Genomic DNA, 16358 nt, shown 5'->3' on the forward strand with positions numbered 1-16358 from the left:
ACACGTTCCTATCCTCTCCTAGTCATCGTGGCTTATGGGCTGTGGAGTTTGTGAAGTGTTTCCCCTATGACAGTTTCTGTTCCAGAATATGGTGCTTCAGCTACTGCTGCTGAAGATTCTGCCAAGTTCTCTTTTTCAAATGTCTCCCTCATCTCTAGTTAACAGCATGAATTAAAAAAAATAAAACACAAAAGCGCTTAGATTTTCTGCTATTGCTATTCTTTACTGACTTGTGCTACCAAGGCTCTGTGATTCCTAAGATGGGATTTTGCTAGACTTTGAGTGAAGCTTAGAGACTATCATGTGGCTCTGTTGACCTCTGAGTAAATAGCTTGGGTAAAGCTATTGACCATGTGTTGGTAGCTGGAGTTCACATCACTTTGATGCTTTCCCTCCATGCCTTGGACAGCAGGTCTCCTGGGTAAGCTTCTCTTCCAAATATGTTGCTTCCCCACTAACATATGTCTGGAAACATCAGTCCTGTCTGTAACCTCTTGGGTTATGGCAAGACAGCACCCAGGTATGGGGATGGGTGGAGAAGTGGAAGAGGAAACATCAGGTGGCAGCAGCACGAGTGGTTTGGAGGTGAGCTACCTAATGGGATGAGGTGACTCATTTCTGTTTGGTCACAGTTTCTGTTAGGAAACTGCTAATATATAATTAGCATCAACTTTGTAATTTCTCATTATTGCAAGTGTGTGAGGGAAAGCGAATTAGTGTAGGTGCTATATATTGAATTATTATCTTCAAGTTAGTGGAACTGACCTTAATAAAACTTAATATAGTTCTGTCTCCAGTTCAAGGAGCCTGCTAATTCCCCTAACATTGGAATGGGGAAAGAAAAAGTTAAGGGAACCTTAACTTTGAGCAAAGCTTAGATTTTTAAGGGTCAAAGTATCAGTTTTCACAGATCATTGATCTACTTCAAAATAACCTTAACCACTTTGAATCATTAATGAAAGGATCATATTTTCTCTTTTGAAGGTACAGGGTCAGTGCTGGCGCAGAGAAATCTTTCGACATTCTGTGCTATAAATTTGGGCTAGATAGGGTCAATATTTTTAGGTTTGGTCAACTTCTTAACATCTCAGAAGTTCTGCAGCTCTTTCTTGCTATTTGAAAAGGAAGCAGTGAGCTTCTTGCCTGCTGATTTGCGTTAGAAATGGGAGATCAAACACTGGCCTATTTTAGAGGAATGAAGTAATGAGAAATTCGGCAAATAGTTGTTTATTCTCTGCTTGTGCATGCATATTGGGTAGAAGATGAGGAGATATACCTTAAGTATTCTGCAAAATCCACTTGGAATCTTGGGAGAAATAGACACCAAATACTATGAATCTGCTCTTAGGCAGCGTCAGCAGATGTGATCTACCTTTAGGTCATCATAGGTATATTATCTTTGGAGAGCTGTAAGAGTTCTGTTTTAGGATGTGTGGGCCAATCTTAAGTACTTTTAGTGGGTTTAAAATGGGGACACAATAAATGTTGGCACTTCTGCAGAATGGCTGTTCTTTTCAAGATAATATTTGATTCCCATTGAAATAGCTACATGGATGACTTTGCTCCGTGTTAGTATGGGGGGGGGGGAAAATAGTTATTTCAAGCATACTAAATTTGCAGGAGAAAATACAGTAGCTGCTCCATGTCAGGAATTGAATGCTGGAGAAGATCTAGAGATGTGAGGATAACTCAGTGGTGTAACGAGAACCTTCCTCGGCTCACCTGCAGTTGAGAAAGTTACTGTTTTGCATCTCAAGCCCATGCTGAAATAGAACATCGTGGTATCAGGTACCTAATCAGTAGTTTGTGTGAACTGTGAAACTTATTTGAGAAAGAGGATTCATATAGTAGCACTGTGGAATATTAATGATAGATGAGTGGCAAGTGACAATTTTCATATTGTCGTTTAATTGTTAAATGCATGTTCTTCAGATGTATGAAACAGGGTGTGTTGTTAAAATGCAATTCTTACTGCTCAATCATGTTGCTAAGTCTATATTAGCCTTCAGAGCAGAAAATGTTCTCCTGGATTCTGGACTTCACGAGGGCTTCCTGCTGAGTTCATGTAGGGCCCTTTACCGGGTGAGCAAGTGAGAGCAGGCTTGAAGCACTATCAAAGCCATGATCTAATCAACCCCAATGATTTTTTTTATATGCAGCTGGATTTTCAGCTCAAACAGTAATTCCATTGCAGTTAGTGGTGTAAAAGTGAAGTCCCTTCTCATTGTTACTGTTTAGACACAGCAGCACTTGGTTTGGTGAGGTTCCTGGATGAAGATGCAGAACTTAAGTCATCCTGGTATTTGATTTCCCTTTCTAATTTAGTTGGATAGCATGGGTAAGAGATGAAGATACTGTCATGTGCCATTATGAATGATAATCAGTCTACAGATATTGATTTATAGCATCACATCTTTTTAAGTGAAGTAGCTTAAGGCCCCAAGTGATATACAAATGAACCCGCTAAGGCAATATTTTGTAAAAACCTTATTTATCATAAAGTCCATTGCTCTAAAGACTTAATTTTTTACTTTTAAAGATGCATTTTAAATGGATTTTAAACGACTTTTAAAGATGCTTTTATTTGGAGAAGAGAATTCCTCCCTGCCCTTTGAGCTGTCTGAAGTTTCCAGACTTCTAGAAATGTAGATAAAAACGTAGACCAAAAAGTATGCTTTTAATGTCTTCCACTGTAATCCATTATCCAAAGCCTTCATGCATACTACATCATCAGAGCAATGTTCTTTGACTCCTGAGTTCTTTTATAAATTATTCATACATCTTTTTATATCACCTACTGTGGCACCAGCTGGGGACAAACAAATATTACAAACATGGCACCAATAAAAAGAATGCATAATCAGTCTTCAAAAATTCTTTATATTCTGCCAAGTCTTGCTCATCACTGTAGCATACTAACAACCACCAGATCCCTCTAGTTTGAAGGGTTCCTTCCTACAAAAAAAAGCTGCTTAATAGCGCTTGCCAAATTGCAGCCCATTTTCACCTTTCATAAATGTGATTGATAACGTCTGAGTGCAGTTTTTTGCTGGCTGATTTGTTTGATTTTGTATTCAAATTTCACATTTGTAAATCTTGCACCAGTTAAGTCCTTTGTCACTGACAGAAACTAGAGAATTAGAAAAATGGGAGGGAAGAGAAAAGTGCACACACAGGCTTGAAATGATGACCCATGCTGATACCACCGCTTGAAAGAGGCATTTTCAGCTGAGGGATTTAATTCATTAAGGAAAAGAAGAACAAGGGGATTTGTGAGGGTTATAAAGAGGTGCCCCAGGATGTCAGTCTGTCTTTTTGAGTACAGGTTTGAGTCGATACTACTCTCATCAGTAGAATGGGCGCTCCAACGGCCTTGCTTGAGCACTGTTTTGTATGCCTGGTCTGCATGTTGGAACCTAGAGCCCCAGCAAGGTGAGTAGGGTTGTAAAGGTGTTGGAGGGCAAAAATAGAACTCAAAACTATCCTGAATACTGGAGAAATGGTCTGGAAAAAAGGCATGAAATAGAGCAGACATGAGCACAAGATAAAAGGCACTAGTTCATAGAGATCAGCTGCACAGCTAGAGGTTGGAAAACAATTGATTACTTGGCCCTTCTTCAGAAAGGTTGCAAGCAGGCACAAGCAACACACAGATTAGCTGTATAATGCTATTGAAAAGAACTCAGATGCATCCCATGGTGCAAAAACACTGGCATCTCTTGCAACTGTGTTGTACCCAGCAATGGTAAAGCTTGGGATAAATTACTCCTTAGTGCTCTGCTCAGGAGGCCCTCCCTTAATCCACTCTGTTTTCTGGAAGTGAGGTAACCAAACTGAACTGGTGATCTGCAAAACACTCTTTGAGGGTGAAGTTTTAATGGCTTTACTTTAAAAAAAAAAAATGTATGAAGGCAATCTGAATAGGTGAGAGGGTATCTTGCTAGTTGGTGGTAGGGAATGAAGCGGTGATAGGAGATTTCCTTTTCCATTGCCCACTCCAAAAAAGGGGGAAGAGAATGGTGATGTGTGAAAGATGCATATTTTCATGAGTGTTTACGTTTATGGTGAACTACTATGGCAAAAAGTTCTTGGAGCAAAAGAGGGAAATCACTCATCCCTTGAGATGCAAGAGGTTCAAACTCACATTTGTGCTGTCTGAGGTACAGCAGTGGATTTCAGATTATTTCCAGCCAACACTTTTTGCAGTGCTAGAGCTCTATGACTTATTTATTCTCCTTTGCAGTTTGCAGTGTGCTAGTTATGTCCTCTCCGTTGTTCTCGTTCCCTGATAGAAAGAATGAAATGGCAATTCATCATGGGGCAAACGGTGGCTGTTGCAGCTGAGTGTGCTATTCAGAATTCGCTCGGAGTTGTTTAATTGTATAAGATATCAGCTAATTGATAAATTACACAAGCTATTTGCATATGCTTAGAGATGGGTATTGCAAATAGTATGTTTCATTTTAATTGTTGCATTTTCAATCAACTGGAGAGCAAGAAATGAGCAATGGAAGAATGCATAAGTACCTTAAATTGAAGAGCTCTTCAAATAAGTTTATAGTCAATTCCCAAATAAGGAAACAAAAAAAGCAAGATTAAGGAATTGCATTATTCATTATAAAAGGTATTTTCTTTGCCCTTCCATGACTTGCTCTGTCCTGTGAAATCTGTGTAATGTTGCAGGGTCGTCTTTATTAAACAACAGTTCCATGGAAATGATCCCCTTCAGGGGAGTTGGTATTTGAGGACTGAAGCATTTCCTACCAAAGCCACTGGAAAGATGCTCACAGATTATTATTGTGTTGTGTTTTACCCTGAATTTCTTGTCCAGTTTCTGCTTAATCCTGAGGAAAGTGATTGATCTTGGCGATGCAGCCAAATACTTGTTGGCACAGTTCCTTTGGTCAGTATTAAAAATAGGTCAATATTAAATCTATTTATATCTATCAACATGTAGCAGCTATTTCCTGTCTGGCCCACAAATTTTGTGGGCTGTAAATTCATGTGCAATGTATGCTAAAGAGTAAAATCTCTGTTCTATATTTTATAGAAAATTTGGCTTATCACTCATGGTATTAATGAGTTTTAGTTTAATCAATATGCTCTTAAGAGATACTCAAAAACTAATGATTTAAATGTGCCTCTTGTGTGGTATGTTGGTATATGGTGTGGATTCCACACAAGTTCCCTTGAGCAGCTGTGAAATCCTGCTATCCCCCACAGTGCTACCTCTAACTTGTATAGCTTTTCCTGCGGTTTTCAGTCACAACTGTCAGTATCTCATGTCCAATCCAACAGTGTCCCCTGTTCTGGTCCATTAGCTCCCCTGCAAGGAGGGCCTGGTCCACAGCCCCTTCCCTGCTTGCAGCTCAGCAGCCACCAGTGGGATGCTCGGGGTTGGGGCAGGGAGCGCGTCTGAGACCCTGGAGGTGGCTCTTGAAGTTCTAGACCAGGCAAAACTCTGGTCTTAGAGTAATTGTCACAGCTTTTCCATCTTTGCTTATGCAAGAAAAAAGAACAAATATTTTACTGTCTCAAGCCCTGGCCGGGAGCACTCGGGCACGTCACATCCCTCGTGATGCTGCTCTAACAAGTTGCTGGGTAATTGGCTCTCTGCATCTCTCTGGATCATTCCCTTAATCTTCAGGAGGGAGCAACTTGCTGCTGACCCCCGCTGGTTTTGTTAGGTTGTGATGGAAATATTCACAGTTGCAGCCTTCCGTGTAGGATGTGAAGAGAGAAGGTGGGAAGTTGTAGGAAGTGGAGGGACATGAGCCACTTGCTGAGCAGCGTGAGCAGCGGGATGGGAGTGAAGATGTTCCCAAATTCTGCTCATGTTGTGTTTCAATATGCTGCTTGGGCTAACGATCCACTAACAACAGCTTGTGGAGCAGTGGGAAACATCAGCCGAAGCTGTTCCCTAGCTGTTTGGTGGTGGGGAGCTGCTGCAAAGGAAGCTTCTGTAGGAACAGGGGACACCTCTGTGCTTCTGTGCTGGGTTATGAATTAAGATTATTATGAAGTTACCTATTTCTGTGCCTTTTACTATGGTGTATGTGTGAATTTAAGGAATATATCAACAGATTACTTTCTGGGAGATTGAGCATCTAAAAGGGATTAAGGTGCCAAAGTCCACCTGTGAGTCAAGGGCTCGCAAGAACTACTTGGCATGGGAGAAGTAATGGGAGTAATTAATAATAGGGGAATAAATGTCTTGCCTCTGAGTGTCTCCCTTTTGCCCTCTGGTTTGTTAATACTGAGAAGCAGAGGTGTGGTTGCAATACTTCAGACCATAGAAGACAGTGTTGTTCATGTTGTTGCCAGTTTAACTATCCCTACCTTGGTGTTGGCCTGTCAATGAGCAAGGTGCTTCATCCAGCCCTATGTAGGGCAGCTGATATGTTTTGGTTTTAGTTCTAAGGACCAGTATTGTTGTAAATTTTAAGCCCAGAATGAAACTCTTAATCGCTTGGCTATGAACAGTGTAATTCTGAGCACACTAGCAGCTCCTAGACTGTAAGTATGGGGAGGAAAGGCTTCTAGACTATAAGTCCCTCTTCAGTTAGACTTCTGGCTATACTGCACAAATGATTCTTTTATGCTAATAATTTAAAACTGAAATGTATTGAATTGGAGCTAGCTCTAAGGCTTAAATCACAACTTAGATTTTAGTGGAACTTAATGACACTGCTTGACTTAAACCACACTTCATAAAAGGAGGACAAATTGGTTGGATCCATCCTTAAGCTGTGATGTTGTACATAGAGGATATGACCTTTGCATGCAGGGTTTGACTCATCCACCCTAACCTGTAGAGTCTGCACTTAAAATGCCCATAAAAAGTGAAAGGATGGAGTCAAATCCTGTCAGTGAAGGAAAAATACCACAAGTGTATGAAATATATGTAGCATTCCCTGGGGGTTTCTTGCACAGTCTAGGTACGTGTTCTGTCTGCTTTAAATATTTTGCATTTAAAATGTGAACTGGTGAGTGGCTTGCATCTTGCCTCTGTGATACTGGCCACCAAATGCCAAGCCACAATCCCTTACTTGGGATTTGTGCAATAAAGCTTGTTCATACATGGCACAATTAGTTCTACATGAATAATTAGGGATTGCTTAGATGTTTTGTCTTGCAATTACTGACCATCTTCATGCCTCCTTCCCCCCTTCAAAATTCCCAACTTTGGGACACAGCTGTCGCATTCGGTGCATAAGATAAGGATGCAGCTTTGGTGTTTGCTGTGTCAGCAACACAAAGAGGTTTTTCTAAAGAGATCAATGAGACAGGAGGAACAATCATGGCTGGGAGGACAACCCTGGTAGGATCCAAAGCTTCTCTGTAATTACTGCTTTCCTAGAGACCCTAAGCACCTCTCATTAGGGATGTTTGAATGTACTTGGCCATCCTGCTGTTGTGCTCTTAAGTGGTATCCATGTCAATAGCATAACTGTGTTCACCAGTTTTCCTGCTAAAGCAGGAAGGATGTTCAATATTGTCATGAATCCGGAGCCTGGAGACCTCACCACCTTCCAGACTGAACTGTCTTTATCCAGTGATAAAGCTCTTTCACTTGAGGAATTGCTTTGAGGAGATTGCTCAACTTGCTGCTATTGAGCAAGGCACAGGATTTCCAAACTTCTAGGCTCGAGCCAAGAGGATTCCTTATTGCCTCTTTTTCTTTCTTTCGAGGAGTGATTTTTCAGCTGCTGCTCTGTCTTGATGAAGCACTTCTTTGTTTTTTCCCTATTGCTTCCTATACATAGTGATGTATAAGCTTGGCTGCTCTTCTTAGCTATTTCTCATTCAATGAAATCTAAACAAAACTCTGCCAAACCATTAAAACTTGACTTGAGTTAGCAAGTTGTGGCAGCCCCACATGACAAATAGGTGAGACTTTGATTAATTACCTTTCTTTTCCATAGAAAATGATGACTAGGAATAAATGAAAGCCTTTTCCTTAAGTGGAGATACTGCTAGTATCCTGCAATGCAGAATCCAGGGGTTTTTGGGAAGCTGAGGGGTTTGTTCATTGGAGCAGATGGTGGTTCTTTGTGCACCAGATAAGTCTATCAAAGCCCAAAGACGGAAATAATTGGAAGTAGTGTAGATAGTGGTGTTAAAGTCATCTGTCTACTTACAAACACCATTTAATGGATGTGCTTATACCTCTTAAAGGAGGTATATTTAAAAAAAAAAAAGCTCTGCAGCTCTGCCATACTTAACTGAAGCTATATTTTAACTATATATATAAGAAACTATATATAGTGTGTATATATATGAGTGTGTGAAACAGCAGTGGTGGCAGCTGCAGCATTAATAGCTTTAAGTTTTTATTATAAAATCATGACCTTTCATCTTGTTTCTGGTAGCAGTGTTTATTCTTGCAGGCACCTTACATATACCAATATGTAATTTAGGTTTGAGCTCTTCCAAAAATAGGAAAGAAACATGCTCCAAATGCCAAGTGATGCCAAGTCCTTGCTTGGGACATATGGTCCTGATGTTGCTTTCAGAGTGCCAGTCTTTTCTGGCACCCTTCTAATACCCTAGCTATGGTGAGGAAAACTGGGCAGAGTGCAATTTTGAGACTTAATTTTCCTTTTGATTGCACAACTTCAAATATTCCTTCTCTGAAAAAGATAGCAAACATCACCAAGTGATCCATAGCAAACTGTATAGATGTTATTCCTAGCATCAGGCATAAGCAGGTAAAAATTGTGCAGTGTGTTATGTCTCATTAGTGCCACTGTGAAGCTCCCATAAATTAATCCCTTTAATACTTCATTCAATTGTGAAATACAACTGTAGGAAATGCACTTAAGCTGAAATAAAGCTTATACTGGGGAAGGTTCCTGTCTGTAGCATTATCTCTCACTCTAATGAGTTTAGGAAAACAAGGGCCTAGGAAAGAGGAGAGGAACGCGAGCAGCTCTACCGCTATTATCTTCTCTACAGAGTTGACATACACAGGCTCATTATTGCATTATGTTTTATTCAACAAAATAACTTTAATGTTGCAGCCTAAATTGAATTCGCTAAAGCATCTTCATCTCTTGCCTAATGTGTCTCCAGTGTCTGCTTGGTATTTGCATTTTCTTCAGAATTATGGCAGGGAAGCTTTTGGAAATAGCAAAATTATATGCAATCCCCCAAACAATGTGGCTGTAATGGGCTAATTGGCCTTCAGCGTAATTAAAGAAACATTCCGTCATCAGAGCGATTCTGCAAGAGACCTGGGGGTTGCACTGTACAGATCGTCCACTTAGTGAAATTCTGTATCTGATTTGCAGATAAAACCCAGTTATGCAAATAGATGTGCTCACTAGATCACAAAAAATGTATTTTTTTAAAGACTGATTAAACTTGCTGCTTTTCAGTAAATCATGGTATGTAATTCCCTTCTACCCAGTGAAGAATATTCAATTAGTCCCTCCTATCAAGTCTCCTGGCAGAGAGGAACGGCTTTGCTGTACGTGATGCCATCCGCTCTGGATGTGACTCTTCTGCTTCCCAGCAGCAAAATCATCCCAAAACATTGAACTCGGCTCTGGAATATGACAGGAGAGAGAACAGAGGCTGATTCTGATGCCTGATAAAAAATATCCTGCTGCGTCCTGCCAGTCACTTGCATTGCAGGAGCAGAGTTTGTTGTCTCATCAGCTGGCATGAACTGCTGGTTATGCTACTTTATCTTGTCCTGGAGACAGTGTATGCCTCTATCTAATGGTCTGGAGATGATAAGCTGTTTTGATGTAGAAGTTTGACTCCCACTTTAAATGGCTGGGAAAGGCAAAGGGACTGGGTACATGGGTGTTGCACATGAGGAAAGCCTCTTGCTACCAGGTGGAGCTTCATCTGTAGCAGATAGGAGCCCCAGGTCTCTGCTGCCTTGCTCTAGCTTCAGCCTGGAACACCAGTGCTGCCGCCCATGTGTGAAACTGGGGTGCAAACCTTCACTCAATAAAACATTAGTTCTAATACTGATCCCTATGCTGACTTCTAGGGTGGAAGAAATACTCCCAAATTCTTCCTAGTTTCTACACTGGAAAGATCTGAGAGCTTCTATAGGCACCAACAACTTATAATCAGCTTCTGCTTTTTGAAGTTTTGACTTTTGAGCAGAATTATTCARCTTGTGTGCACTGCTCAATTCTAGCGTTAGGGCTCCGCTTGCACTGTTGAAGTTTCTTTATTGTAAGATATTTATTCAGGGAGCTTTGGTTTTCAAAGGTCTTTCATGTCAGAGATGGTATGAGATGAGTTGTGTGTTGCATTTGTCTTTACAAGTAGTTATTTCTTGTTGGTGGAAATAGGAGAATGAAGACTACTGAAAAGGGGGAGCCACAACATCTATTTTAATGTTTCTTTCTGAAAACATCTGGTGTTTGAGGGAGAAAAGTGTCTGGCTTGGTTGTTTRCCTCTTGCTGTTTTTAAGTAGCAGAATCTGGCTCCACAGCTCTTCTAATTGAGTAACTAAAATAATTTGTAGTATGAGTATTTCAACTAGAAATTTCTTGTGAGAAACTAAGAAAMTGAGTCTATGAAAAATTGCAGTGATTAGTGTGACTTGTTTCTGCAATGCATTTTTTATTATTATTTTGGTATAAAACCGAACATGAAGCTGATTGAAACACTGCTCTCTAGTGCTGAGCTTCAGTATGAGGGATATTTCCTGCCGAGCAGTGCCTGGCACGTTACCCATCCCTATTTCAGAGTAATGCCATGATGCACCCAGGCAAGGAGGGGAAGCAGAGGGAAGCTTTCAGGGATGGAAAGCTTTTCAGTGGCTGGCTGGACTTAAGAGGTGCCTGCAAAGGAGAGGACCAGGGAAGTCTTAGTATGATTCCAACAGTATTTTTATTTCAGTATTYGGGAATGCAGTTTTTATTCATCCTAGATGCAACAGTCAAACCCAAACATTCAACAACATCTTGGATAAGGTTTTTATATCAATTTTAATCATCTATCATAATTTGTAAGTTGGCCGCTTGGAAAGGAAAAGAAAAATCAGTGTTTTGGGCAAGTGGCTGATGTTCTGCCTGTGTTTCCACTTCATGTGCATGCGGCAGGAATGCCTGTGATGGCAAAGCTGATGAATGTGTGAATAACTCAGTGTCTTCAAAGCAGGGTTTTGAAGAGCAAGCATAAACCCAGCAGTGAACAGGGAGAGAGGAATACTGAACATCTGCAGATCAGCTGGGGAATGCTTAKGGCAGGTATCCTAGGTATTAAATGAGTGAGCAGTCTTGAAAGAAAATGAGAAGTCGCTWTCATGAATGGCTGTGCCATGATCGGTAGTCACGTTGACTGCAGCTTGATGTTAGGGAAAATCTTATTTCTGGCACTTTTTGATATTAGGTTTTCTCAGTGTCTTATAAATGTGTATTATTGAATCTACACTTGCTGTGCAGGAAGTGCAATAGAAGACTCTCCTCCCTCCCACCCAGCCRGTGCTATGTGTGTCCATACATTGCAGGGGTGCTCTAGGAAGGTAGAATCCATCTCATCAGCCCAGCAAGAGGGTACTAAGGTGTTAGTAGCAGGCATGAAGACCTAGGAAAAAGAAAGATTTGGGGAATGGCAACCCTGAGTGTTTTGGGGGGAAATACAGCCCTTTACGTAATTTGCATGATTGCAATCTTAGCATATCGGAGAAATTCCCTAGATCAGATGCAACTTAGTAAGATGGGGCTACTGATAATTTACTACTAATAGTTCTGTGATGGTGATGACCTTCAAAAATGACACTGCAGTCTGAATATTTAAGATTTGAAGTTTTAATAAATAGGTTTTAAAAAAAGCTCAGAACCACTTGAAAGCAAGGGATCAGCAAGGCTAATCCAAGCACAAACATATGCAATGATTTGTTTGTTGGTRGTATGTGTTCAAGTGCTCGTGCTGCCATTATCCCTTATTTACTAGTTGAGGCTGGGGCATAAATTGCAGGCGAGTGAGCAATTAATGAAACACTTCCCAGCCTTTCCTTGATTGCAGCTGGAATTGAATGTTACAACCTTATGTAYGACTTCTGTAATCCAACATTCATAAATAATTTTGTATGATGCTAGAAAGCAAATTCTATTTTTTTTCTTTAGACAGTAGCAGCTTTATTGGCGTTGCGGTTGTAAAATGTTTTACCTCGGAATTAGCACCTTGAAATACAAAGTAGAATATATCTTTGTTTCAAGAGATGTGGCTTTTGAACCTGAGCAAAAGAACCTGGGAGCAGACACTAGAGGTAATTTAAAGGTTTTGCCAGAGCCCTTTGGTTTTTGGAGTCTATGAAATCCTGCTGTATTAYGCAGTGTGTGTGTTATCAGCATCTTTCAGCAGGGCTAGACATAAGAATTGCATCTTTTCAACATTATAGACAGCGTTTGACAAAAGGGATTTTGGGTTGTTTTTCTCTCCAGCCCCGTAAACATACCCAGAATTGGAAAAAGGCTTGGGTTTAAACAAAATCATTTGATGTTTTCCTTGGTGTGATGCTAAAACTATAATTATGCTTGAATTCAACAAAAGACTTGGTTCAATAAATGGCTTGCTTCCCCTTATGCCTTGCTTGAAAGGCATACTAGAAGGGCCATTTTTCTTGGTCAAGTATTAAACATAATGTGCTTGTGGAAGCTTTTCTTTAATATTGAAAGACTTCAATGCCTTTCCTCAGTTGGTCCTTCATGTGGAGCTATTTACCACTCATGGTCACTCTCAATTCCCCTGAAATGTACTCGTTCTGACAAGCCTGCTATTTGTCTGAATTTATTCTAGGTTTAGATATGCAGAAACTGTATGTCAAGAAGTGCCTATATACAAAAATTACCATTAACAATCTGCTGAAACGAAGAACTAGTCCGAGTTAGCACTATGAGCAGGGGTGTTGGACTAGATGACCTCTAGAGGTCCCTTCCAACCTCAACCATTCTGTGTACAGGGATCACTGGCTATGTTTTATTTATTGGACAAAAATGAGATACTACAGATCACCCTTTTTCCTTCTCCCCCCCTTTGGACTTATTTTTGTACTTTTTCTAATTGTCAATTTTCTAAACAGACCAAAACTAAAGGAGTGATTCCACTATTGCTTTCTGAGAACAGTAACCACTGAGATTAATATTCCTGCCTGGATAAGGGCTGCTAGGAGAGTGCGTTCAGGATAGCACCATTAGTGTAGAGGCTCTGAGACCAAACTTCMAACGCCTATTGCCTGCTCTTGAACTACAGCTGAGATTAGTCATGTGCTTTTATATTTTTGTAAGGAACTCCTTTGGGGTATCTAAATTATTTCTTAACTAMGTTTGTGCTTATTAAGGAAATATAATCTGATTTTTAATGCAGTAATGGGTGACAAAACAGCTAAGATAATGTTTTTGCTCTTTAGAGTTGAGCCTTTCCTGTATAGATCAGGCAGGAAATGGAACTTGCCATTTCCATACTGCAATTCCCTGGAAGTTTGCTCCTGAAAATACTGAGAGTGTCTGTTCCTGCAATCCAGTGACTTCTGTGGAGGGGAAGGAGGCTTGAGATGATCAAATGTCCCTTTGAGGCTCGTGCCAGGCAGAAGGCAAAATGAATCTCTTCCTTCTAAGCCAATTTCCTAGTGTGTTTGTCTTTCCCAAGTCTACAGCAGCTGGCCTTGGCAATGCTCCTGTTGAGCCTTCTCGGACATCACATTTGATGATCTCACTTTTGGTCGTCTTTATACAGTGTGATGTAGTGTGTCTGCTTGGAACTTGTCACCTGTTAACTGAATATATTTAGAATTCTTTCATTGGGTCAGTGGCAGCTGAGCACTTGGGTCATCAAAGGCATAATTTGACACTGGCAAAGCTACAGTGATGCTCTTCTGCGTAGTGCTAATCTTGTGTGAATTTGTCTGAAGTAACTTGAATAATGTCTATCCTTCAAGTGAAGATAAAATGAAAAATACATATGGAAATAACTAGTTCGATTAATCATGCTGACTTGGTGAGATGAGAGATGTGGCTTATGAATGTTGCAGGTTCTGGTTTTCTTAATTACTTTATATTCTGTACTCCCCATCTCATCTACTGGGGCACCTGGTGGCCACCAGGGCAATTAATGTTTCTCTTAAATTCCAAGTTGAAATACTCTTCCCTGTCTTTTGAATATTACCTTTCCATATCCATTCCACATACACAGTTGTGCCTTTTAAGAAATACGGGGAATATACTTGGAAATGTGTTCAGTGAAAAATGTATCACACTTCCAATGAAACTGGCAGGAATTCAGACTATTTCACCATTTGGTAGTCAAATCATTCTGCCACTTTCTCCTTGTCCTTACACTGTTAAGATCAATGCAAACAAACACATTTCTTGTGTTTATCTCTCTTGGTATTTGTGGGTTATTTTCTCTATTGCCTTAAAAATGGCTTCTGCATGTGTTGGCAAAGCATATAACTGAACTGCAAATATTAGCGAGGTAAAGAAGGTGGGTAAATCATCTCTAGTGTTACGATACCTGACTTCTCCTGGAAAGACTGGAGACACTGTGGGTGAAAGCAAAAGGGAAAACCCTGTTTCTACCCTTGTTTTTCTTTCCTTTTGCTTAACCTCAAAGGTTGCAGGTGTTTCTTGGAGAACTGGGTGCATTTGTGGTTGTGCAGGTCGGTACCAAAGCTGCTCAATTCTGTGATGAAGCTGGCAAGAGTGTGTAAGGGAATGGGAGAAATCCTTCTGCAAAAAGCTAACTCCYACTGTGCCTTATTCAGGTGTGGTTTTACATCATAGGATTACCGATCTGGATTATACCCTGCGGGCAGCAGAGACCGCTTGTATTGGAATTGCAAATCTTCTTGAGACCTGGCTGGGCCTGAGAAGGTGGCATGTATATGACTGTGCCCACTGAACCTTCAGTTTAATTGTGTATTTTGAACTGGCTCACACGAGCATAATACAAATAACATGTTCTTATGCCCACATCTGCTAGCTCCAGAGTGGTACAAACAATAATTATTTTCTTTAGCTTAAAAATAAACAACTTAAGGCATTTACAAAGATAGCCTSATAGAATGAAAAACTCTTCTGCTGGTGTGAAGTCTCCCTAACTGGTTGTATTGCACTTGGATGTAAAATGTGGTGGAAAATAAGCAGGTCTTAAACTTCCTTGTCTTTAAGACCTGAACAGCGGTGAGTCACTCTGACAGATCCTTATTTTTACAGTTGTTTCATGTGAGGGAGTCTTGTAAAATACAGTAGGGCTGCTTAGGGCTCACTGTKCCCTGGTGAGGTAGAGACTGCTGTGTGACTGCAGACTCGGTTTGAATCYTGCAATTAAAATGAAAAGCAAAATGCTTTTCCTGCATCCAGAAGGTGTTTCTCACAGCAGCTGTGCACACCAGCGTTCCATGTCATTACATGGATTGAAGCAAGAGCAGATATCAATAAGYTGGGGACTTAAAGTAAAAATTGGTTAAAGAGAAATTGAGGCAAACTGCTATGGTAAGAAGGGCTGCAGGGCAGCTCTCTTCTCCTGCGTGGTCCTGGCTGAACAACCCCAGAGACACATGCTCTTGTCCCTGAGGTCCCAGCCATTCCTCTGTGTGGTCTGCTGCAGGAAACCTAAGAATAGGATGCCACCGAGTTGCATGCAGGTTTACATGTTATGGAAGGATTTTTTTGAACAATTATGTGACTATTTGAAATAGACACACACAGCCAGGTACACACAGGCTATGCCCTCATGTAGTTAACTTTGTTGCACATAATAGTAATCTGTTTTTCCAAGTTCAACATGAGTTAGAAATTTTGTCGGTTTGCTCTGGTTTTCATTTTGTTTTAGACACCAGACAGAAGGAAAAGCTCCTTGAAAATAAAAGATAAGTTGCTTCCAGTGGAACTGTTTTTCTTGTTTCCAGTAAACAGATACCCAAAACTGGGAATTTATTTCATAGATAAGTTAGTATGTAGAAATTGCCATCTCTTTTTAATTAACTATTGATTTGGGGGATTTGTGTACTGAGTTTAATCGAGTGTGATGAGAGCAGATAACTTGTTTAAATTTGAGGTATATAAATCTGATGCAGTGCRTCAATATATTAGAAGTAGAACTTCCTGCTAGGAGCAATCAATAAGTTCCCTGGAGCTAGGAACCGAAACTGCAGCACAGCTCTGTGTTGGAGTCTCACTTACTGAATTTTATATGGCAACAAAGACTTTAATCTTAAAAAATTAAGTCAGTTTACATACAGAGCATGATAATCTTGATGGGATCCCTCCTGGAAGGGAAGCAGAGACTGCTTTTCATTATCGAGTAGAAGATGMTACTGCCAGTGTTAGCTGAGGAGTGAAGTCTGGCTCTCAGATGRGGTGCAAGTGCAATGGCCTCCAAGGGT

The sequence above is a fragment of the Nothoprocta perdicaria genome, unplaced genomic scaffold (assembly GCF_003342845.1).
Source record: "Nothoprocta perdicaria isolate Ctin4 unplaced genomic scaffold, notPer1 scaffold_59, whole genome shotgun sequence".
NCBI classification, from domain to species: Eukaryota; Metazoa; Chordata; class Aves; order Tinamiformes; family Tinamidae; genus Nothoprocta; species Nothoprocta perdicaria.